This window comes from Emydura macquarii, unplaced genomic scaffold (assembly GCF_026122565.2).
Source record: "Emydura macquarii macquarii isolate MOO-44397 ecotype Brisbane River unplaced genomic scaffold, CSIRO-AGI_Emac_v2 contig_450, whole genome shotgun sequence".
Lineage (NCBI taxonomy): Eukaryota > Metazoa > Chordata > Testudines > Chelidae > Emydura > Emydura macquarii.
This window is the reverse complement of record NW_027130587.1, coordinates 660004-685391: the sequence shown is the minus strand read 5'-3', so window position 1 is coordinate 685391 and position 25388 is coordinate 660004. Positions and strand designations below refer to the sequence as shown.

Sequence of the window (25388 nt, the reverse complement as noted above, 5' to 3'; positions counted from 1 at the left end):
GGTATCCTTACCTGATGCAGCTTGCCATGTGCCCACCGATTTTTCCCTTCAGGTCACGCTGCATCTCCTCTCTCAGGACAAGGGACTCCCGCTATATCCCAACCTGGAGACCCTCCACCTCAAGACTTGGCTGCTACGTGGTTCCAACATCTACAATTTCTGTACTCAAAAAGAGGTACAGGAGATCCTGCTATATAGTAGAAAGTCCTCCACACATCACACTTACCCAGAAATGGACTAGGTTCCAGGCTTAGTGCTCACCCAGGCAAACCTCTCCAGTCATGGCATCTCTCCCTCATATTCTCGAGTACACCCTAACTCTTAAGAAATTGGGATGAAGCTTTTTGTGGTGCTCCGAGTTCTCTGTTCTGGGTGATGCTCTTCGTGGTCATATGGGAACCTGTGGCTCAGACTGCTTGCTAATGAATTCTGAGTGCCTAGGAGATAAGCTGCAGACAGAGTGATATTGTAAGCGAGGCACCAGTTCCACAGCTTCATCGCTTCCCAGCACAGGGAGGACAATTTGACTCCCCCTTGTCAATTGATAGAATACATTCAGACTATGTTGTCCATAGCACTTTTATGCGAGACCCTACTAGGAGCAGGGCAGGAAGTGAGCGCAGGCATTCCTGACCACCCTCAACTCGAGGAGGTTGATATGGTATGTCTCTGAAAGTGACAATTTTTCTTGTACTTTCAGGTCATTTAGATGTGGCAACCATCCCACAAGGGATGCATTGGCATGGTTCCAGAGCTCCAGTGCAGGAGTGCAGAGAGTCAGGGCTCTCTAACATGGTTTGGTCTTTAGACTGCGGGCCATGTGTCGGTACCAACTGCCCTAGCAGCGGCGATGCCAATGGTAAGGTCTTGCCTGTGCCGACCTCTCCAGTGTTGAATAAGCTGGTGTTGCTGGTGATACCGAAACAGAATCGCGTACCAGGAGCATCTCAGGATATGTACACTTGTCTTTTAGTACTGCAGCTTCGGTGCCCGTGTCCAAAGGGTCCATGGGCCTATCAATGGTACCTGACCTGGGCACTGGCTTGTCTTGGTGCTGACAGTGCCAAGGATACTGAGCGAAATGGAGATTGTTTTCGGTTATCCCTGGGCTCGCTAGTAGGGCTCCTGGCTCTGTCTTCTGACCATCTTTTCGACCTGCTGCTTTCAACGTAGAAGGCTGTGGGGAAGACTCTCACCCATTCGAGGGCTTGGTCAGAGAGCCTTCTCCGTAAAGATGACCTTCTGGTGAAACTCTGTCTTTGTGGGATTTTGGTCTAATCTGCTGGCATAGGGAACTTTTGCTTTGGCTGTGAACTTCACCCAGACAACGAATGTCCTGAGGGTGCTTGTTTGCGACCGGGATTGCCTCACTGCAAGTGTGACACTTCTTGAAGCCAGAGAGCTGGGCACACCCTTGTCCAGGGGTTCCCCCCATGCTGGGGACAACACACAGCAATGTCTTTTTTCTTTTTTTAAAGGCACAACCAAATAAAAAGATAAAAGAAGCAAACTGAATGTTTGAAAAGTAAAAGATTTACAGTTGAATGGGAACTAATGGACTGCAAAATGCTGTCTCTAGCCGGGGCAGTTGAGAAGGAACTGAGGATAGTTAGCCCTCACGCAATGACTAGCCTTGTGGTGCAGCATGAGGAGTGACAGCACATGTGTGGACACAATGGATACTGCTATCCAATCAGCAGCACAGGGACGCAGACACACCTGAAGTGGAGCACCCATAGTGACACTATTAGAAGAAGAAAGCTTTCAATACAATCCCACATGACATTCCCATAAACAAATTAGGGAAAAGTGGTCTAGACAAAATTATAAAGTTGGTGCACAGCTGGTTGAAAAATCATATTCAAAGAGTAGTTAACAATAGTTAAGCTGGGTTAAGCTTAGAAGCAAGAACAATGAGGGTGATATCGTGGTGGGTTTCTGTTATAGACCACCAGACCAGGAGGACGAGGTAGATGAGGCTTTCTTCAGTCAACTAGGGAATGTTTCCAGTTCACAGGACCTGATTCTCATAGGGGACTTCAGTCATCCTGACATCTGCTGGAAGAGCAATACAGCAGAGCACAAACAATCCAGGAACTTTTTGGAGAGTGTTGCAGACAACTTCCTGGTGCAAGTGCTGGAGCAACCAACTGGGGCTGTGCTTCTCTTGACCGCTGCTCACAAACAGGGAAGATTTGGTAGGGAAAGTAGAAGTGGGTGGCAACAAAGGTACCAGTGACCATGAGATGGTCGAGTTCAGGATCCTGACAAAAGGAAGAAAGGAGAACAGCAGGATACGGACCATGGACTTCAGAAAAGCAGACTTTGACTCCCTCAGGGAGCTAATGGGCAGGATTCCCTGAGAGGCTAATATGAGGGGGAAAGGAATCCAAGAGAGCTGGCTGTATTTTAAAGAGACCTTATTGAGGGCACAGGAACAAACCGTCCCAATGTGCAGAAAGAATAGCAAATATGGTAGGCTTCCAGCTTGGCTTAACAAAGAAGTCTTTGATGAACTTAAACACAAAAAAGAAGCTTACAAGAAGTGAAAGCTTGGTCAGATGACTAGGGAGGAGTATAAAAATGCTGCTCGAACATGCAGGAATGAAATCAGGAAGGCCATAGCACAATTGGACTTGCAGCTAGCAAGGGACATGAAGGGGAACAAAAAGGGTATCTACAGGTATGTTACCAACAAGAGGAAGATTAGGGAAAAAGTGTGGGCCCCTTACAGAATGAGGGAGGCAACCTAGTGACAGAGGATGTGGCGAAAGCTGAGGTACTCAATGCCTTTTTTGCCTCTGTCTTCACAGACAAGGTCAGCTCCCAGACTACTGCACTGGGCGGCACAGAATGGGAAGGAGGTGAACATCCCGAAGTGCTGAAGGAACAGGTCCAAGACTATTTAGAAATATTGGACATACACAAGTCCATGGGGCCAGATGCAATGCACTCGAGGGTGCTGAGGGAGTTGGCTGAGGTGATTTCAGGGCCATTGGCTATTATCTTTGAAAGCTCGTGGCAACAGGGGGAGGTCCCTGAGGACTGGAAAAAAGCAAATATAGTTCCCATCTTCAAGAAAGGGAGGAAAGAGGATCCAGGGAACTACAGACCGGCCAGCCTCAACTCAATCCCTGGAAAAATCATGGAGCAGGTCCTTAAGGAATCCATTTTAAGGCACTTGGAAGAGAGGAAGGTGATCAGGAACAGTCAACATGGATTCACCAAGGGAAAGTCATGCCTGACCAACCTGATTGCTTTCTATGAAGAGGTGACTGGCTCTGTGGATGTGGGGAAAGCGGTGGACGTGATATACCTTGACTTTAGCAAAGCTTTTGTTATGGTCTCTCACAGTATTCTTATCAGCAAGATAAAGAAGTATGGGTTGGATGAATAGACTATAAAATGGATAGAGAACTGGCTAGAGCATAGGACTCAACAAATAGTGATCAATGGCTCCATGTCTAGCTGGCAGCCGGTCACAAGCGGAGTTCCCCAGGGGTCGGTCCTGGGGCCAGTTTTGTTCAACATCTTCATTAATGATCTGGAGGATGGGGTAGATTGCACCCTCAGCAAGTTTGCAGATGACACTAAGCTAGGGGGAGTGGTCGATACCCTGGAAGGTAGGGATAGGATACAGAAGGATCTAAACAAACTGGAGGATTGGGCCAAAAGAAATCTGATGAGGTTCAACAAGGACAAGTGCCGAGTCCTGCACTTTGGACGGAAGAATCCCACACACAGCTACAGACTGGGGACCGATGAGCTAGGCAGCAGTTCTGCAGAAAAGGACCTGGGGGTTACAGTGGATAAGAAGCTGGATATGAGTCAGCAGTGTGCCCCGGTTGCCAAGAAGGCTAATAGCATATTGGGCTGCATCAGTAGGAGCATTGCCAGCAAATCGCGGGAAGTGATTATTCCCCTCTACTCAGCGTTGGTGAGGCCACATTTGGAGTATTGTGTTCAGTTTTGGGCCTCCCACTACAAAAAGGATGTGGAGAAGTTGGAGAGAGTCCAGCGGAGGGCAACAAAATGATTAGGGGGCTGGAGCACAAGACTTATGAGGAGAGGCTTAGGGATCTGGGCTTATTTAGTCTGCGGAAGAGAAAAGTGAGAGAGGATTTGATAGCAGGCTTCAACTACCTGAAGGGTCTCAAATTGCAGTGGGGGAGATCTAGGTTGGACATTAGGAAAAAGTTTTTCACTAGGAGGATGGTGGAGCACTGGAATGGGTTATCTAGAGAGGTGGTGGAATCTCCATCTTTAGAGGTTTTTAAACTGCGGCTTGACAAAACCCTGGCTGGGCTTATTTAGCTGGGGTTAGTCCTGCTTTGAGCAGGGGGTTGGACTAGATGATCTCCTGAGATCCCTTCCAACCATAATCTGATTCTATGAAATCCTTTGTCTTTGTGGACGTTTAGACTAGATGACCATTGCGGTCCCTTCTAAACCTATGGTTTTAAGATCTGATGAGACACGGTGACAGTCATTCTGATTGCCACCTCTTGGTCCAGACAGTTCTGGTTCCTCAACCTCCTGCACATGTCATTTTTCCCACCTATTTCCATACTGACATTTTACGATCTTCTGACCCAGTGCAATGACAAGGTCAAACACATAATCCAAGACCACTGCACGTGAGATTGTGGTATTTGGATGGACACTGTCTCTAACACACGCATGCTCCTTGGCTATGCAGGAGATCATCTTGAATAGCAGAAAGCACTCTACTAGAAAATCTTACCTGGCTAAATGGAAATACTTCTCTTTCTGGACTCAACTAAGAGACGTAACTCCAGATGCTTCAGATGTTCCCCACATCTTAGACTATATCCTGTCTTTAAAATCTTAAGGTTTCTCCCTCAGCTCTCTGAGTCTACCTAGCAGTGACCAGTGCATTCCATCCTCCTACTGAAAACCACTCCATTTTTGCACACCCTTTAACCACTTGATTTTAGAAAGGCCTCATATGAACCTTACCGCCTTCTCAAAAGCTCACTCCTCAGTGGGACCTGAATCTTGTTCTCTCAGTTCTAACAAGTCTCCCCTTTGAGCCTCTATCTACTTGCTCCATGTCCCTTCTATCCATGAAAGTTGCCTTCCTTGTGGCCATCACTTCAGCACGAAGGGTCAGTGAACTCGGCGCCATGATGGCAGACCCTCCATTCACAGTATTCCACAAAGATAGTTTTCTTATACCTACATGCCAAATTTATCATTAAAGTAGTTTTGGAGTTTCATTTTAATTTATTCACTTCCCTAAACTGCACGTGTCTGCAGAGGAACATAGGCATAAGCTCCACTTTCTTGATGTGTGACAAGCTTTGGTCTTTTACCTTCAAGAGAACAAGACCAACTGAAGTCCCCTATACTGTTTGTTGTGATATCAAAGAGGGTTAAAGGAAATGCCATCTCCACCCAGAGAATTTCTAAATGGATATCTAGGTGCATTCTGCTCTATCAGATTTTGAACCTACCTTCCCCTTCAGGAATATGAGCTCACTCTACCAGGGTTCAAGCAGCGACTATTGTCTCTCTCCACGATGTATTCCTCCTGGACATCTGTAAAGCTGGCACATGGAGTTCCATGCCCATGTTTGCAAATCATTATGCCTTTGTACAGGACTCGGCTGTTGATGCCTCCTTTGGGACGGTGATCTTCCGCTCAACCCTACCATCCTCATTCTCACTCCCACCTTCTACTTAGGTGCTGCTTGTCATTCACCTACAGTGGAATAAATAGGACCATCACTTGAAGAGGAGATTACTTAACTATAACTGGAGGTTCTTCGAGATGTGTGGTCCTTATCTGTGTTCCACTACTCACTGTTCTTCCCCTCTGGTTCAGTTCTTCTAGTTGGTGGTGAAGGAACTAAAGAGGCAGTTGGTCTGCCCTTCCCTTTATCAGCTTGGTCAGAAGCATGAGGCAAGCCAAGGTGCATGCATGGACCAATGGATACTGGCTTCAAAACTCTCCGACTGGGTACATGCTATGCATGCATAAACTACAGTGAAATAAGATAGGGACTACACATCTTGAAGAACCTCCAATTACAGGTAAGTAACCTTCTGTACTCTAAACCTACTCGAAATTCTTCTGTTTATGCATTCAAGGATTGCATCATCCCTTTTGGCCACAGCATCAGACTGCAAGCCCACATCTTTTACAGAGTCACTGTTTCCCAGTATATCATCCCCGTCATGGCGTAAGTGTGGCCTACATTTTGTTCCTAGAGGTATATATTTATATTTAACCATATTAAAACACACATTATTTGCTTGCACCCAATTTATCAAGCAATTCAGAAGTCTCTGTAGCTGTAAACTGTCCTCTTCATAATTTACCTCTCCTCTAATTCTTGTCATCTGCAAACTCCACCATATATAGAATTTCTTTTAAGGCAGTGTATCTGTGAGACATCACCGTAAGTATTTTTTCCAAAACCTCAGTCACAAAGATGAGCGAAAACTGCATATTGGATGTGTATAGTCCTCTGGCTTTTTATTTGGACAGAACTAGACCTCTCCATTCTTCTCACTATCTGCTTCCTAGGTGGAAAGAATGAAAGGTCCTTCCATGACTCCACAGAGAATTCCAAATGAATCCCAAGCTATGTATCATTTATGTTGTGTTATGGTGGGCATAATGCCTCAGGGAAGACTGTCAGCTCATTCAACAAGAGCACAAACAACTTCTATTGTTTTTTTGGGAAATATTCCCATTAGGGACACTTGTGGAGTGGCAGCTTGGTCCTCTGTCCATACATCTGCGAGTTTGTGCTATTACATTCGTCTCTAGGAATGATGTGAAGTTGGAAAAGGTGGTCCTGCAGTCCCTCTTTAAATACGACTTCTAGCCCCACCTCCTGTACAAACTTCTTTTGAGTCACCTGGAGCAGAATGGACATAAGCACTGAAAGAAAAAATGGTTATTTCTTGTAACTATTTGAAATATGTTGCATATATCCAGTCTGTGAGCTGTCCTTTTCGTCTCTGTGGCAGAGTCTAATACTGTCTGGATTCCACTGCAAAGAAAATGGATGAGCAGGGTGGCTACACCCTTTCTGCCCTCAGCTCAGGGCATGATGAATTGCAGGGTGCATACAATACTGTTGGGGCAGTGTTAGGGAAAATTCTTCAGTGCCGGCGCACTGGATGCATACACTCCTGGAGTGGAATGGACATATGCAACACATCTCAAAGAACAACAGTTACGAGAAAATAAATAACAGGTTTTTTTAACTTGCACTTCCATAAGAAGCCACTGAGTCACACTCAAACAAGCACAACATTAACCTCTTTCCCATTAGAGTTGCAATGAGGTGGCACTATAGAGGGTGTCTGCCATTGTAACTTAATTTATGGACTCTGGCCTAACTTTTTTTTTTGTAAATAAGAACTTGAAGCTCAAGTTTTGTGGAACTTTGAAAATGTCCTCATAATACATTGCTATCTTGATGTTTGAATTAGTCACACGTTTAGTCAAATAAAAGACTTGCACCCATAATGACTTTAAAAATAAGATGGCTTTTAAATGTGATACCCTTACTAAAGCTAAACAAAAATGCACAATTTTGTTAGCTATGAATACATAATGCTTTTAACTTTCTAACTCTAAAGATTTAAACAGAAATTAAATTCAACTGGTATTTGATATCAAATATTAAAAAATTATCATGTTTGAAAATGGTTTTCCTTTTGTCTGTCATGATAGAATATGAACCTAGAGTAAAATTTTCAAAAGTGCTCACAGCTTGGGTTAATGACTGCTTCTTGAAGCAGCTAGTCCTGGAATCCACCAGGGGAGAGGCAATTCTTGATTTGATTTAATCCTTAAGTGATGCACAGGATCTGTTCCAAGAGCTGAATATAGCTGAACCACTCTGTAACAGCAGCTCTAATGTAATTAAATGTAACATTCTTGTGGGGGGGAGAATGCCAAAGAAACCCACCACAGTATCATTTAACTTCATAAGAGGGAGCTACACAAAAATGAGGAGGCTAGTTAAAGGGAAATTAAAGGATCAGTCACAAGAGTGAAATGCTTGCAAGCTGCATGTAAACTTTTTAAAAATACCATATTAGAGGCTCAAACTATACATATATACATCTATAGATATACCCTACATTAAAATAAAAACCAGTAAGAATGCTGTAAAAAGCCACTATGCCTGAACAACAGAATAAAAGAGGCGGTTAGAGATAAAAAGGCATCTTTTAAAAACGAGACGTCAAATCCTACTGAGGAAAATAGAAAGAAACATAAACTCTGGCAAGTCAAATATAAAAGTATAATGAGATACGCCAAAAAAGAATTTGAAGAGCAACTAGTAACGGACACAAAAACTAACAATAAAAATGTTTAAGTGCATCCAAAGCAGGAAGCCTCTCAATCAATCAGTGGGGCCACTGGATGTTGATGGTGCTAAAGGAGCACTCAAGGAAGACCAGGCCCTTATGGAGAAACTAAATGAATTCTTTATATTAGTCTTCACTGCAAATGATGTAAGGGAAATTCCCACCCCTGAGCCATTTTTTAGGTGACAAATCCGAGGAACTGTTCCTGTTTGAAGTGGCAGTAGGGGGAGGGGTTTGGGATAAATTAAACAGTAATGTGAATCACCAGGACCAGACACTATTCACCCAAAAGTTCTGAAGGATCTCAGCTAGGAAACTGCAGAACTATTTGTGGTATGTAACCTATTGCTTAAATCAGCCTTTGTATGAAATGACTGGAAGATAGCTAATTTAACACCGTTTATTTTATTGTATTGTACTGTATTTTATTTAAGGCTCCAGATGTGATCCTGACAATTACAGGCTGGTAAACCTAACTTCACTATCAGGCAAATTGGTTGAAATTATACTAAAGAATAGAGTTACTAGCCACATAAATGAACATGGCATTTTGGGAAATAGTCAACATGGCTTTGGTAAAGAGAAATTATGCCTTACCAATCTATTAAAAATTATTTGAGGGGGGTCAATAAATGTGGAGAAAGGGTGATACTTGGATTTTCAGAAAACCTTTGACAAGGTCCCTCACCAAAGGTCTTAAGCAAAGTAAGAAGTCATGGAATACTAGGAAAGGTCCTCTCATGGATCAGTAACTGGTGAAAAGATAAGAAACACAGAATAGGAATAAATAGTCAGTTTCCACAATGGAGAGAAATAAATAACAGGGTCCCTCAATGATCTGTACTGGGACCTGTATTGTTCCACTTTTTCATAAATTATCTGGAAAAAGGAGTAAACAGTGCAGTGGCAAAATTTGCAGATCATAGACAATTACTCAAGATAGTTAAGTCCAATGCTGTTTGCAAAGAGTTAGGGATGTCACCAGACTGGGTCAGTGGGCAACAAAATGGCAGATGAATTTCAGTGTTGATAAATGCAAAGTAATACACACAGAAAAACATAATCCCAACTACACATACAAAATAAAGGGTCTAAATTAGCTGTTACCACTCTAGAAAGAGGTCTTGGAGTCATAGTGGATAGTTCTCTGACGACATCCACTCAAGGTGGAGGAGCAATCAAAAAAGCTAACAAAATGTTGGGAACCATTAGGAAAGAGAGCTAAGAAGACAGTAAATATTTTAATGCCACTATATAAATTCCTGGTATGTCTACAGCTTGAATATTGAATGCCGTTCTGGTCACCCCTTCTTAAAAAAGCTATATTAGAATTGGAAAAGATACAGAGAAGGGCAACAAAAATGATTAAGGGTGTGGAACAGCTTCCCTATAAAGAGAGATTAAAAAGACTGGAACTGTTCATTTTAGAAAAGAGATTATATGGGATATGATAGTGGTCTATAAAATCATGAATGGTGTGGAGAACATGAATAAAGAAGTGTTATTTACTTCTCATAACACAAGAACCAGAGTTTACACAATGAAATTAATAGACGGCATGTTTAAAACAACAAAAGGAAGTCCTTCAAACAACACACAGTCAAGCTGTGCAACTCATCAGGAGATATTGTGAATGCCAAAAGTGTAACTGGGTTAAAAAAAGAATTAAATAAGTTCATGGAGGATAGGTCCATCAATGGCTGTTAGCCAAGATTTATAACAAAAATGGGGAATTTTCTTGTTTTCTGTCACAGGTCAGGACAACAGCACCTGTATATCCCCCTCATAGTACACCAAAGGCACCAGCTGTAGGCTCCTGGCTCCTCAGCAGTCACTTCTCTTGGGTAGACCTGCATCTTTCTCCCTGCTGACTGGGGCTTTTCTGGGCACACACTTCCTTGTCTACATTGTGATTTCCCCAGCAAACCAGACTTCCTAAACAAGCAACCATATGCACTTTGCTTTCTCTTCAAAGGCTATCAACAGCATGACTGCCAGCTGTTGCAAGTTACCACACAGCTCTTTTTAAGCAAGCACATTTATTCTTAAGGTGAAAGCATAACAGAGAAAACATTAAAAGCAATAAAAGAACCTACATGCATGCTAATAAGCTTAGCAGAGATCGCCCTCCTGTCACCCCAGCAGGCTCTGTGATAGGAGTCAGTCTTAGTCCTTCAAACTCCACCAAGGGTTTTTTTTTTTGTTGTTGTTAGTCCCTGAAGTGTGTCCAAGTCTTTACCGGGAGTCTAGTTCAATTGGACTCACTGGGCAGAGCTCATGGTGAGAGACCGGAGTGCTGAAGCCCAGAGGCTCAGGGCAGGTCTACATTTAAACACCGTAGTGGCATAGCTGCATCAGTGCAGCTGCGCTGCTGTAGCACTTCAGTGAAGATGCTATCTACACCATTTGGAGGGCTGCTTCTGTCAGCACAGGTACTCCACCTCTGTAAGAGATGGTAGCTATGTTAGCGGGAGAAGCCCTCCCGTCAACATAGTGCTGTCTACCCAGGGGATTAGGTTGGTATAATTATGTCGCTCGGGTATGGATTTTTCAACTCCAAAAATTAGATTTTTTGACAGTTTAAAGCCACTAAAAATGGCATTTTAGAACGTAAACTCTTAAGTAACACCTAAATTGTATCTGTTCCCTTATGCCCTAACTGTAATACAATTTCATTTGTTCATTTTCTTAAATTTTCAAGGTGTTTTTATCCTGTTTTTCATCTTTCATTGTCTGTTGAAATGAGGTATTTTCTTAAAGTTCCAGAGGGGTAGCTGTGTTAGACTGTTTTTAGCAAAACAGTGAGAGTCCTGTGGCACCTTAAAGACTAACAAATTTATTTGGGCATAAGCTTTTGTGGGCAGAAACCTCCTTCGTCGTCTTTTCTTAGAGACATCCCTAGAGCTTTTATTTAATTTTGGTAGTAGTATTTAGTATTAGTAAAGTGTCAACATTGTGTTCAGAGCTGTGCAAGATGCAAATAATAATACTTTCTGCCCTAAGTCTCCAAAACCTTGTCTACAACAGGGAGTTTTACAAAAAAAATTCTTATCTGCACTACCAGTGATTTACAAGAGGGAGCCCTGGTGTAGATGGTTCTTCCACCGTCGCACTCATTTTTACCATTATGTCATTGAACCTTCGTTCCTCAAAGGCATGGTTTCTTTTTGGGTAGGCCTCAGAACCTTGTCTGGCAGCAACTTAATTATGCCTGCCATTGTTCATCAACTGCTTCAGGTTGGATACTAAAGCTGACACTTTCAAAAGTGACCACCTGTTTTTAGGTGCCTAACATGAGAAATCTTGGGACTGATTTTCAGAAGTGCTAAGCAGCTGCAATGCCATTTGACTTCAGTTGGAGGTATGGGAATTCAGCACTTCGGAAAATCTGGTTTCAGGTTGGACCCCTAAAATCAGAGGCTACTTCTTTGAAAGCCTTTAGCCGTTTGCGTCTGTTGATGAAAACACCAACGTCTGATAAGTTGTTAGAGCATAATCCTGTCCACTGTCCCTAAGATGTTTTACATCACTTCATACTGCTGAGATTTGAATATCTGGTGGTGCAGAAATAGAAATTTTCCTTGCGAATATTGCTTTTGAGTGCTTGCCCACAGATTCCACTGATTGTGTGCCTGCTCCCCCTGTGCACAGGATTGGCTATTTTTGAAATAGCATTGTACGCTGGGGCTGTGCCTGTGCTCTGGGGCCCTTGCAACCACTGTAGCTGAAGGTATAGGAGGTGGAGCCATGCATCTTCAAAAGGTCTCTGATATTTCCTTCTTACTACCAATGGCTGCAAGACAGAACCTTGCACTGTCCGTCACCACTTACATTAATAGGCCTATTGTTGTTCTAGTAGTTAGGGATTTTTTTTAACCAATAGATTAATCATTTGAGTTCTTTATTATAGATGTAATAAGATTCAAATCATTGATAGGTTTTCCTTCTTCCGCTATATCTCCTGTACATAGTCTAAAATAGCTGAAAGCAAGTGTCTAGGGTTTAAGATCTGCTCCTTTTGCGATAGTACAGTGCCCATCAACCAGGAATCCAGTATACACTTATCTGGATGACTGGCTTATAGAGGACTCGACAGGTCACAAAACTCTAAACACAAAACAGGTCACAAAACTCTAAAGTTCTTTGCCTCTCTGGGCCCTAAGCATCAACATAGACAAATCCACGCTATCCCAACACAAATCATCAAATTCAAAGGGGCAGTGTTAGATTCAAAACTGGTGAGAGCATACCTACTTCATCAGAGGTTCTGAACTATAACAGACAACATACAGCAACTTCAAGGACAGGCTACAACACCGAAGCTGTTGGCAGCTTCTGGGTCACATGTTGGTGTGCATGTATGTCACATAGTGTGCCAGACCTCACCTTTGACCACTGCAAGGGAGGTTGAAATTCGCTTATCTACCCAACAGAAACAGTATAGTCAAGACAAAATGAAAGTCCTGTGGCACCTTAAAGACTAACAAATTTATTTGGGTATAAGCCAGCTAAAACCTTGCCAACACATCTACAGTCTATCCTAGAAGATGACCCTTAACCTAGTTTTCCAAGTGTAGAAAAGATTTTGAGGATGACATTGCATTCTTAGAATCTGAACAAGGAAGAGCATTCTTGACAGTATTCAAACACTTGAGATTGCAATACATCATCAGTGATTTGGCATCAGCAAGCATTATTGAGCGAGATACTCTAATACCTTCAGAATGGCTGTCCTCTGTTTACAAACAGCAGTGGTTTGCCATGCTCAGAGCAGAACAAGACAATAATATTGGGCCTCAAAAAAATCAATAAAGAAGAACTTGAAGGAAACAGCATGAGGTGTGGTAGGAAACTTCCAAAGGACGGTGATTACTGCTGGCGATGGACTGGGTTTAACTTTGGCTTTGACCTGCTTGTCACATATACAAATCGTTACATCATTTTCAAATAAAACACACTGAGTCAACCATGCAGTGGTTCAGTTGATCTGCAACCACGGAGAAACATAGCATTCAGGTTATGTCTAGCCTCTTTTGATAGCAGTGGGAAACTTATTTGCAGTAGAACCACAGGATATTAGATCCTGACCTTTGAGAAAGATCAGGAACAAGTAGTAATGAACTTGGATAGCAGACTTCTGATCTTTCCTCTGTATATCTGCTGTAACTTCTTATATACATCACCAGAGAAGAAAACTGAGAGTGACGGACTGCTAGATAATCCAGAAGACTGAGAGTCCTGTTCAGTGGAACACAATAGCACTTTCACAACTGTATGCCTGCTTTAACTTAAATGCCCTGCTGATGCACAAAGCTATGACAAATAAAAAAAAAAAAAGGCCTTACATGGTAGCAGATAAATATATATGGCTACTCTTTATCCTTAATATACTCACTCTCACAAACCCCGGGGAGGCAGGCCAGTCCTCGCTTACAGACAGCCCCCCAACCTGAAGCAAATACTCACCAGCAACTGCACTCCATACAACAGAAGCACTAACCCAAGAACCTATCCTTGCAACAAATCCCATTGCCAACTCTGCTCGCATATCTACTCAAGTGACACCATCATAGGTCCTAACCACATCAGCCACACCATCAGGAGCTCGTTCACCTGCACATCTATTAATGTGATATACGCCATCATGTGCCAATAATGCTCCTCTGCCATGTACATTGACCAAACCAGACTGTCTCCACGCAAAAGAATAAATGGACACAAATCAGACATCAAGAATGGTAACATTAAAAAACCAGTAGGAGAGCACTTCAATCTCCCTGGACGCTCAGTAACAGACTTGAAAGTTGCCATACTTCAACAAAATCTTGAAAAACAAACTCCAGCGCAAAACTGGAATGCATATGCAAACTTGACACTATTAGACTAGGTCTGAATAGAGACTGGGAGTGGCTAGCCCACTACAAAAAATAATGTTCCCACTTTTGGCATTCACACCTTCTCATCAACTGTTGTGAATGGGCCTCATCCACCCTGATTGAATTAATCTCGTTAACACTTGCCCTCCTCACTGTAAGGTAACTCACCCATCCTTGCATGTGTGTGTATATATACCTACCTAAGTGAAGTTTCCACTTCATGCATCTGACAAAGTGGGTTTCTGCCCACGAAAGCTTATGCCAAAATAAATTTGTTAGTCTTTAAGGTACTTTGCATTTGTCTTTATTGAATTTCATCATATTTACTTCATACAATTTCTCCAGTTTGTCCAGATCATTTTGAATTTTAATTCTATCCTCCAAAACAGTTGCAACTCCTCCCAGCCTGGTATCGTCCACAAACATTATAATTGTACTTTCAATGTCATTATCTAAATCATGGTTGAAGATATTGAACAGAATCGGACCCAGAACTGATCCCTGCAGAACCCCATTCAATATGCCCTTTCAACTTAACTGTGAATCACTGATAACTACTTTCTGGGAATTTTCAAACCAGTTATGCACCCACTTTATAGTAGCTCCATCTAGGTTGTATTTCCCTAGTTTGTTTATGAGAAAGTCATGCAAGACAATATCAAAAGCCTTACTAAAGTCAAGATATACCACATCTACCTCTTCCTCCCATACACAGGGCATATTCCCCTGTCAAAGAAAGCTATCAGGTTGTTTTGACATGATTTTTTTCTTGACAAATCCATGTTTACTGTTACTTATCACCTTATTATCTTCTAGGTGTTTGCAAATTGATTGCTTAATTATTTACTCCATATGGAAGAGGACTCTGATTCGGACTCATAGCTTTCTGTTCAAGGGTCTCCTATTTATTCGAAGAGACATTACTCTCCTCTGCACACAGAGAGAAGGGAGGATAGATGACTTCCACCTTCCAACAGCTGGGATGACCCATAGTGACTATCTCCTCCTATGCCCAGTGGTCCTTCTCAATTGTCTTACTGTGATCCATGGGTTCTCTACTGCCAATAATTTTTAGGAGTTCTGAGTCCTTCTCATAGGGAGAATAGACAGTCTTGTTCTCCTGTGCTCTCATTCTCTCCTCACTAACCAGAACCACTAGAGGAGACCTTGAAACAACAGAAGGCAACAGCTGACAAGAAAGTAACTCCTCACACAAATGTTTCATCATCATTGTCAGATGAGGCTATAAGGCCTCCACAGCCTTCCATGGTAGATGACTTTTGATGGTTCCAGAAGCTGATGAAGCAAGTCACGGATCCACTTCATATTTCTCTTGAGGAAACCCAGAACTCCCATCATAAACTCCTGGAGATTTTACGTGCCTCAGCTTCAATATGTGTGGTACTTCTTATTAATGAGGCTCTTTTAGGGCCAGCCAAGATGATCTGGCAAACTCCTGCAACAGCACGCCATACATGCAAACATGACAACAAAAATACTATGTCCTGGCCAAGGATTCAGAATTTTATTCTCACATCTGAAATGGAATTCCTTGGTTGTGTATGCAGTTAATGAATGTGGGAGGCAACATAACCCCAAGGACACCATATAAGTGTCTTGATCATTTTGGTCATAGGAGGTACTTGTCCCATGAGCACTATGAAGGCCATCATAAATGAAGGTCAGCTCTTGGCAAAGACATCTTTATGTAGGCCTCCTTCAACTCAGTCAATACTGCAGCCCAGTCCATTTCTACTGCAATCCTGATGTCACAACCATCTTGGCTCCAGCTGTCCAGATTCCTCAGGAAGGTACAGTTTACTGTAGAGGACTTTCTTTTTGACAATCACAAGTTATTTTTGGATTCTACTGACAATTCCCATCACAATTTGAAGGATTTGAGGGCAACGTTTACATCCCTTTGGATTTATACACCTGTGAATAAAAGAAAAATTTTAGCAGGTGTCAAACAGCCCAGAGATCTCTTCCAGCTTTCTACTTTCTGTAGACCACCTGACCCTCCAACCAAGAGACCAAGATATTCCAAGAAGAAGCCAGCTATTGCCACAGCTGCTTCATCCCAACCATCCAATTTTGATGATTTGGTTGAGAGTCTGACCCGCCCACTCCACGGGGGTTTATGACTGCACTCTTCCATCCTCTCCCCCCACCTTTGGATACATCCAATCTGCATGTTAGGCCATAACATTCAACAAGTGGGTTTTGAAGGTTGTAAGGTCCAGTTACACCATTCTCTTCACCTCCATCCCTCCCTCCTACTACTGCTTCTCCATTCCTTTTCAGGGACCCATCTCATGATCAGTTGTTGAAACAGGAGGTCACCTCTCATCTATGCTTAGGAGTTACAGAACCCGTTCCAGCACAGCACAGGGGAAGAGGGGTTTTATTCCAACTACTTTCTGGTTTCCAGAAAGAACAGGGGATGAAGGCCAATATTAAATCTGACATCTGAACAAATATGTAAACCGGCTGACATTCAGGATGATGACTCTTGCAGCTATAATCCCCTCCATAGATTCTGAGGATTAGTTTGCAACTTTCAAACTTCAGGATGTTTATTTTCATGTCATGATTCATCCCTCTCACAAGAGGTTTCTTCACTTTGTAGTCAACCATGACTACTGCCAGTATTGCATGGTCCCTTTTGGCCACACCTCGGTTCCAAGCGTATTCTCAAGCTCATGGCAGTCGTAACTCCCCACCTGTGTCATCTGGGGATAATCGTCTTTCCCTATCTTGACAATTAATTGCTCAAGGGTCCCTCTTATCAAGAGGTATTGTCAGCAGTACAAGTGACAAGGTCACTATTTCGCAGTTTCGGCCTCCAACTCAATCTTGAGAAATCCACTTTGACACCAATACAATGGATCTATGCAGGAGTCCTGTTTATTTAAGATCATCCTACCATCATCATAACATCAGACACATCATTCTTGGGATATGGGGTGCATCTGAGGTCACACACAATCCAGGACAAATAGTCATCCCAAGAAAGGCTCCTTCATATCAACCTTCTAGACTTGAGAGTAGTGAGAAATGCTTGTATTCAGTTTCTTTCTCTGTTCATAGCTAAATCCATCAGGTTCGTGACAGAGCATTTGGCCTGCATGTTTTGCATCAATTGTCAGGGCAGGGTGCATTCCCTCTCACTTTGCAATGGAGCAGTAAAACACTGGAATTGGTGCACAGCCAACCAAATAGTAATCTCCGTTTCTTACCTCTCTAGTATACAAAATACCATAGTAGATGAGCTCAGCAGGTAGTTCTCCCATGGGGACTTATGAATCCTCAACAACAGATTCTTAACTTGGGGGTTCCAGAGGTGGATTTCTTTACATATGTCATCAACAAAAAATGCAAGAAATTTTTTTCGAAGGGTGTTTAGATCTCTCACTCTTTAGGTAGGAGATGTTTTCCTTATTTCATGGGCAAAGAGCCTGCTTTACAAGTACCCACTCACACCATTGCTCTTCTGAGTTTTGAACAAGATAAAGCAAGACAAGGCCATGGTCATTTTGATTGCACTGACTTGGCAAAGACAAGTTTGGTATCCTTACCTAATTTGACTCACTTCTCGTCCACTGCTGAAACTTGCTATCAGTCATCACCTATTGTTAAAAATTCTATGACTTCAGGCATGGCTTCTTGACGTTTCTTGGAGGTAGAGACTTCCTGTTCAACAGAGGTGCAACAGATATTATTACACAGTAAACATCTACATGAACTACTTACCTTCAGAAATGGAAGAGATTTCACCACTGGTATTCCCATCATCAGGATTCTCCTATTCACTCTCCTCTTCCCACAGATCTAGTCTACCTATTGGAATTAAAAAGATCCAATCTTGTTAAGAGTTCTCTCAAGTTCTTCTTGGTGTCTATGTACCTTTCACTTGTCGGTAGAAGGTTTTTCAGTTTTTGCTCACCCCATGACCGTCAGGTTTCTTAAAGGATTGATGAACCTCTTTCCACAAATTAGAGAACCTACTCCTGTAGGAGACTTGAACCTCGTTCTTAATTACTTTATGACACATCCCTTCAACTCATTAGTTACATGTTCACTGCTTCTCCTAGCCATGAAAACAGCTTTCTTGGTGGCCATTTCTTCCACTTTGAGGGTTGGAGAATTGGGTGCTTTAGTGGCAGATCCCCCCCTTACAGTGTTTTTCAAGGACAAAGTATCATTGTGACTACATCCCAAGTTCTTACCCAAGGTGTCTTCTGAATTTCAGATGAATGAGACCATCCATCTCTGAATTTTTTTCTCCAAAACCACAGCAGACTTGACACGAAGCTGCCTACCATATGTTAGATGTCAGATGGGCATTAGTCTTTTAGCTGGACAGAACCAAACCTTTATGAAAGTCTCCGAGGCTGTTTGTTTCAATTGCGGACAGTTCCAGGGGCTCCACAGTCTCCACCGAGAGGCTCTCCAGATGGATCTCTGGGTGTATAATTTCATGTTATGACATTGCTAATATTCAACCTCCTTCTAGACAAGGTTCTACAAGGTCACAGTCTACTTCCATGGCATTACTCAAGAATGTTTCAGTTGCTGAAATTTTGCAGAGCTGCATCCAGGACTTCAAGGACATACTTTCTCCCCCCACAATCCTTTGGTTCATGCCATAGATCAGATGTTGCAGTTGGCACTAATTTTGTCTTAGATTCTGTTTTGATGCTCCCTCCTCCTCTATCTTCACTATGGGGCACAAGCATGTGTAGTGCATATGCGTGGGCTGAACAGGCACTGCTACCAAAAATCTCTGATCAGAGGCTCAGTGGTTCTTGTGCACCTGAAGTGGCATGCCCAGAAGGACACACAGCTTGAAGAACTCCAGTTATTGCACAAGGTGAGTAACTTTTCCTTTTTTTAAATTTACAGATATATTTTTTTCAGTCTGAATAAAAGAAGTCATACATAACTGACTTGTCCCAGCTACTACAGAGCGGATATATCCCTTTTTAGTATGCTGCTGCAGTGATCAATTTTCTCTTTTTGCAGTTATAATAAAGTAATATTTTGCAAGATTTGCATTGCACATAGCCAAATGGATGATCATTGAGTACAATGTCGTAATTTTTCCAAACTGTGGATTTAGCCCCTTTTCAGCAATAGATATGTCCACCGCTACACAGTCTTCTGTTGATAATTTTCTTTTATCATCATCTGCCTCCTCTGTTGACTCTCAGGGTAGTGCTGACTGGTTGATGGTGTGACCCATCCCGTGCCCAGGATAGCCACCTGATAATGCCAAGGGTAGAGCAGGCTGTAAACGGAGAGCAGATTCTCCCAGCGCTGGTGGGTGACACTGAAGTCAGACTTCCCAACCAGCCTCAGACTGTGCTTCTGACTCCCCCAAACCGGTTATCAAGAAGCCAGTACATAAATACACACAGCCCCCTTTACTGCATTTCAGCCTCTGGCTCCCAGTCAGCCACTAGGTCCAGTAAAGAGACCAGTTATTTAAACTCTATGCTCTTTACTAAAAAGGTCCCCTCTGACTCCAAGGGGTCAGCCACAGTATCGGATCAATATAAGTTTGAATCTTACCCAAAATACCATGCTGCCACAGCCAATCCTTTAGTAACTAAAAATAAAGATTTATTGTAAAAAGAAAGAAAGAAACCATAAGAGAAATGTTAAAGGATTAGAGCAATCAGATACATACAAATGATTAAAAGTCCATATACATCAGGTTTCTAGAAGAATTGTGGAGTTGCAGGCTTGTACAGTTCCTCTGGTATACATCCAGTACCTGGATGGGTCTTGTCCTTCGGTTCAGTTGCAAGTGAATTGATCCAGAGGCAGGTATGTGTCTGTAGCTGAACAGGAACAAAAGACAAAATGGATTCTGTGGCTTGGCCTTATATACCCTCTGGCCTTGGCCATGCGGTCTTGTGGAATATTACAAGAACTAAAATGGAGTCCAGAGTCACATGGGCCAATTCTGGTAACTCTTCAGGTGTGCCTTTAGTTTCTTCCTGGGTGCCTTTCATCCGTGAGTGTCTTAATGGGCCATTAAGCAGGCTATTGTTCTGCCGCCTCTCTGTCTGGGGTATTTCCCAGCCAGCCCAAATTGATGTACCCAAATATCAAATACATCCACAACTTCCATTTCACATATAATACATGAACATAAACATCATCATCTTACTTAGCACATTACAGCCTTTCTAACAGTATCTGGCATGGCATATCTCACGTGAATTATTGTGATTTTGACATATTGATGTTAAATCATATGTTGAATGCCGCCCTCCCCTCCAATATAACCAGCATGACAGATGGCCCCTCCCTTTGAGCCTAGGGCCACCTGCTCTTTCTGGTTATGTTTACACTGCAATGTAAACCCAGGGTTAGTGAGACTTGATCAGCTGACTGGTGTTGGGCAATCCTGGGCTTGAACAGCTACACTGAATTTTAACCCTATGTTGACTTTTCTAACTTGTGCTCCAACTTGGGGCTCTGGCACCCATACTGCAGCATGCAGACCCAAGTCAAACCAACTATATCCCAGAGTCCTTAGCACCCTTCTGAAATGTGGCTACTGTAGCCCTATGACCATGAGGCACTGTGGGAAAACTTTACTGCCTGTTTCCTAGTCCTCACAGAGGCAGGAGTATCAACAAGGGGGATCTCAGTGCTTACCCCAGCAACTGAGATGTGTCATCTTGGGTGAATGGATAGGGCTTGTTGCATTCTTCACCTCCTGCTACATGGACTCCCCTGATGGGATATTGTTAGTAGGGCTCCCCAGAGCAGTGGGTCTTGGAGTAAATGCCACATTGAGCTACATGGAGTAGTTCACACCTCTCAGAGAGAGTTTCAGGTTCTTCAAGTGATTGTAGACATGTATTCCACTTAGATGTGTGCGTGCAAAGCTTACCAAAGTTCAAGAACTTTGCTTAGCAATACCCATATTGGTGGTGCTTATGCCCTCTGGCCCGTAGTATCCCCCCCCCAGACTATTTAAGAACAGCACCATCCCAAGCCCCCTTAGTTCCGTCTCATCACCCACGGGGCTAGAGTTGGAGTCTTTGGTGTAGTAGTTTACTTCATGCTGTTTATCTCTGTTTTTTTCTGGGACTTTTTGCATATTCATTATTAGTGTAGTTTGTTTAGTTATAGTAGTTAGGATGGATAGATTGTTACCCTGGTGATGCCCTGACCTGGGCTTAAATGTCCGTCTTATGGGGTGGCTATTCCCAGTACTGACTCCCCACACAGTGTTTGTTGTGCCTGGGAGTGGGGCACATTAAAGAGAGGTGCTCTACATGCAAGTTGTTTAAAAAGAGAATTCTGGTGGCGAGGGACTTGCATCCGAAGAGCCGATCATGAAGCCCTCTTCAGCACTGGGGACCTCCTCGGATCATCTGGCTTTGCTTTCTCTTTCCAAGCCGACTTGGAATGTGGCTCTAAGCTTGAGGTCTGATACTTCCCCTAACTGGAAGAGACATTGTTCACCTTCCTCTGGCCATTCCAGGACTCAGAGAGACTCCTCTACATTTTCTGAGAAGAAAATGCTGACCAATACCATGAGTCTTCCAGTACCAAGATGGAGCTGGATTGTCTAAGCCCTGCCTAGTACCATGCCGAAATCAGTTGGACACTGTATCATCGACTCCAGTACTAGCCATGGGGCATCCATTGAGTCTGGTACTGACTACCTCAACATTGATATTGACTCTCTACACTATTGGCAAACCAGGTGGCATCAAGCCTGCCCAGTCTGTCTGTTCCTGATTACTTAATATTCTTCGAGTGCTTACTCATGTTGTTTCCAATTAGCTGTGTACGTGCCGCGTGCACAGTCGTCGGAAGGTTTTTCCCCTAACGGTACCCGTCGGGCCAGTGCAGACATCCTCTGGAGTGGTGCCTCCATGGCACTGAATATAGGGCCTGGATGACCTGCTGCCTCCTCAGTTCCTTCTTACCGCCTTTGACGGTTGTTGGAGCCTCTTGCCTCTCCCATGGACAGGTATTCACCTAGTGTAGTAGTTCTTCAAAATCTGTAAATAGTTTTTAGTTAGTTAGTAATAGTAGTTAGGTAAGTTTAATTTGCTCCCCCTTTCCCCCATTTTTACTCCCTAGGACTGGACCATGCCTCGGTCCCAAGGATTCAAACTGGGCAGGATCTGCCACAAGCCTATGCCAAAGGGCAATCCTCACGAATCCTGTGTCAAGTGCCTAGGGGAAGCAGCTCTCCGCCCCCAACCGAGCCATTCGGACTTGGAACCCAGCACATCGGTGTGGAGCACGCTGGCCTTTCTAAGGCAGGCTATGGTGCTGAAGAAGGACTTGGCACCAAAGGAATCCTGGCATCGGCACTCCCCGGCACTGAAGACCTGGCAGCGTTCCCATTCTCTGGTGCTGCAGAAGAAGTCAGATAGGGATCATTCCCCTACAGTGAAGACTGCAAGGAAAGGTGATACCTGGGTGTGTCTCACATTGGGGCACTCGGTATCTTCTCCACCTGAGCCAGAACCATTGAGTCCGGTACTGTTGGACTCATCCAACAGGGAGAGCCAAGTGGGGGGAACCACAGTCTTCTTCGCCCCTGGACACATTTGAAGTGGCTAGAGACCCAATAGCCATGATGGCACATCAGCCCCCTGCCAGAAGGAAGCAGCAGGAGATAAGACCTCCAGCACCACCGCAAATTACGGTGCCATCAAGAGGCAAGCCTGCCATGACACAACGCTGGTTGTCCTCCACTCGGCACTGCTTCCTGGCTCCGTCCCACTCAGCACTGCTATGATCCCTGCACTCAGAGTCTCAATCATTTGGCTCAGAGGCAAAATCCTATGTCTCTAGGCGCAGCCAGAACTGATCGCAGGGGCACAGCTATAGATAGGAGCAGGGACAAAGACCCTTTTATGGTACCATGGCTAGCACAGTGGTAGATGCGGTTGCAATGGCCCTTTTGGACTCCATGGGCTTACCATCAAGTCCAGTGGTCCTAGTTCAGAAAGTCCTACTTGATTGCCTCTCAAGTAAGGAGCCCATGACCTTCAGTGACCTGACCATCTCCCTGCATTACCAAGAGGGATGATGACTCAGGCGCCAAAGGGAGAAGAGAGCATAATGCAGGGACCGGTACCAGCGAGGTCTCTGGTACCAAGAGGGATGTTTTAAGGGAATCACGGGACCCTGTAGGACAGAAAGATCTAGTCCCATGCAGGGCATTGTAATCCTCAGACAAAGCAGTAGCGGGAGCTTCAGCTGTGCCACCTCCAGTGGATAAGAGAGCCCACCAGGAGCTTCTTAGGAGGGTGGCAAAAATCACAGGTCCCCAAGCTGAAGAGGTGTGGGAGTTGGAGGACCCTATGGTGGACATTCTGGCACCAGAGGACCCCTCTAAGGTAGCTCTTCCCCTCATCAAGACAATTCAAGCCACCACTAAGACACTGGCAAACATCTGCCTATTCCCCTATTGGCTAAGGAGATAGAGCAGAAGTACTTTGCCCTTTCACAGGGCATGAGTATCTCTTTACACACCCGTAACCAGGGTCACTGGTGGTATTAGCAGCAAATGATAGAGACAAGGACATCAGGCACCAACACCTAAGTTCATGGACTCCAGGAAGCTGGATCTCTTCAGTAAGAAGGTGTATTCTACTGAAAGGCTCAAGCTTTGCCTAGCCAACCATCAAGCCATTCTGAGCTGCTACAATTTTAACTTCTGGGAGACCATGACAAAATCCACACAAGAGTTTGCTGCAATCGTAGAGGAAAGTAAAGCCATGGCGAGAACATCACTACAGGCAGTCTTGGATGTAGTGCACTGTGCCACACGGACAATGTCCTCGACAATCACGATGAGAAGATGCTCATGGCTGCAGGTGTCAGGCCTCTCCCGGGAGGTCCAGCAAACAATACAAGATCTGCCATTTGAGGTCTCGGGATTGTTTTTGGAGCAAACTGACTCCAAACTGCACAGCATAAAGGATTCTAGGGCTACCCTGAAATCCTTGGGCCTAAATACTTTGAGCACCCAGAGGAAACACTTTGAACCCCAACCTGCCTCACGATTTTACTGGGTACAACAGAGGCAGGACTACTCTAGAAGGAGGAGCAGCAGGTGCAGGACACTACAGCCCCTACCTAACCAGGGTCAGAGCTCAGCAAGACAGCCTTCTAGCTCCAAACAATAATTTTGAAGGTGTGCCTGAGGGCGACACACCAGTCCAAACCCATGTTCCTTCCCCCTGTTTCCTGAATCATCTGTCCCATTTCTACCAAGCAGGGACCCATATCACCTCAGGCATTTGGGTGCTGCACATGGTAGAATTGGGATGTTCTTTCCAATTCTCCTCCTTCCCATCCTCCTACCCCCTTCACCTCTCTCTTCAAGGACCCTTCTCAGGAGCAACTTCTTATGCAGGAGGTACAAGAGCTCCTACGAATAGAGGCAGTGGAGGAGGTTTCTCCAGAACTAAGGAAAAAGGGGTTCTACTCCTGATATTCCCTAGTCTCAAGGGCCATGGGGGTCTCAGACCCATTCTTGATCTGTGAAACCTCAACAGATTCATGAAGAAGATGAAGTTTCGCATGGTCTCTTTGACTGTGATCATCCCCTCCCTGGATCCCACAGATTGGTATGCTGCCCTCGACCTAAAGGTTACTTTCATATTTCAGTAGTTCCATCTCACAGAAGGTTCATGATAAACCACGCTTATTAAAAGTTTACAATCCTCCTTTTCGGACTGTCAGGAGCCCCTTGAGGTTTTACCAAGTGTATGGCGGTGGTTGCCACCTTCCTGAGGAAGCGGCAAGTGCAAGTGTTCTTTTTCGAGTGCTTTGTCATGTCCATTCCCAAAGTAAGTGTGTGCATGTGCCACATGCACTGATGCTGGACAACTTTTTTCCCTCAGTAGTACCCATGGGAGCCGACTCTAGCGCCCCCTGCAGTGGTGCGCATATGTGCCTACATATAGGTGCTGTCAGCTCCCCCTCCCTCTCAGTTCCTTCTTGCCGCCAGTGATGGTGCTGGAATGCCTCTTGCCTTTGCAAGTTCCCTTGCTAAACCTAGTGTTTTTTAATCATTGTTTTAGTTGTTAGTTAATAGTTAATACGTTAGGTTAATTGGTTCCGGTTGTTAGTTGTTACAAGCCCGGGGTTGGGGCATGC

General features: G+C 43.9%; 1 protein-coding gene and 1 pseudogene across 1 annotated transcript in view; both read left to right on the top strand.

Moving 5' to 3' along the window:
- HSF5 (heat shock transcription factor 5) overlaps positions 1–25388 on the top strand; it is a 64061-nt gene that overhangs the window by 26782 nt on the left and 11891 nt on the right. The gene's annotated exons all lie outside the window — the stretch shown is intronic.
- On the top strand, positions 8925–13591 carry LOC137146649 (germ cell-less protein-like 1 pseudogene; annotated as a pseudogene).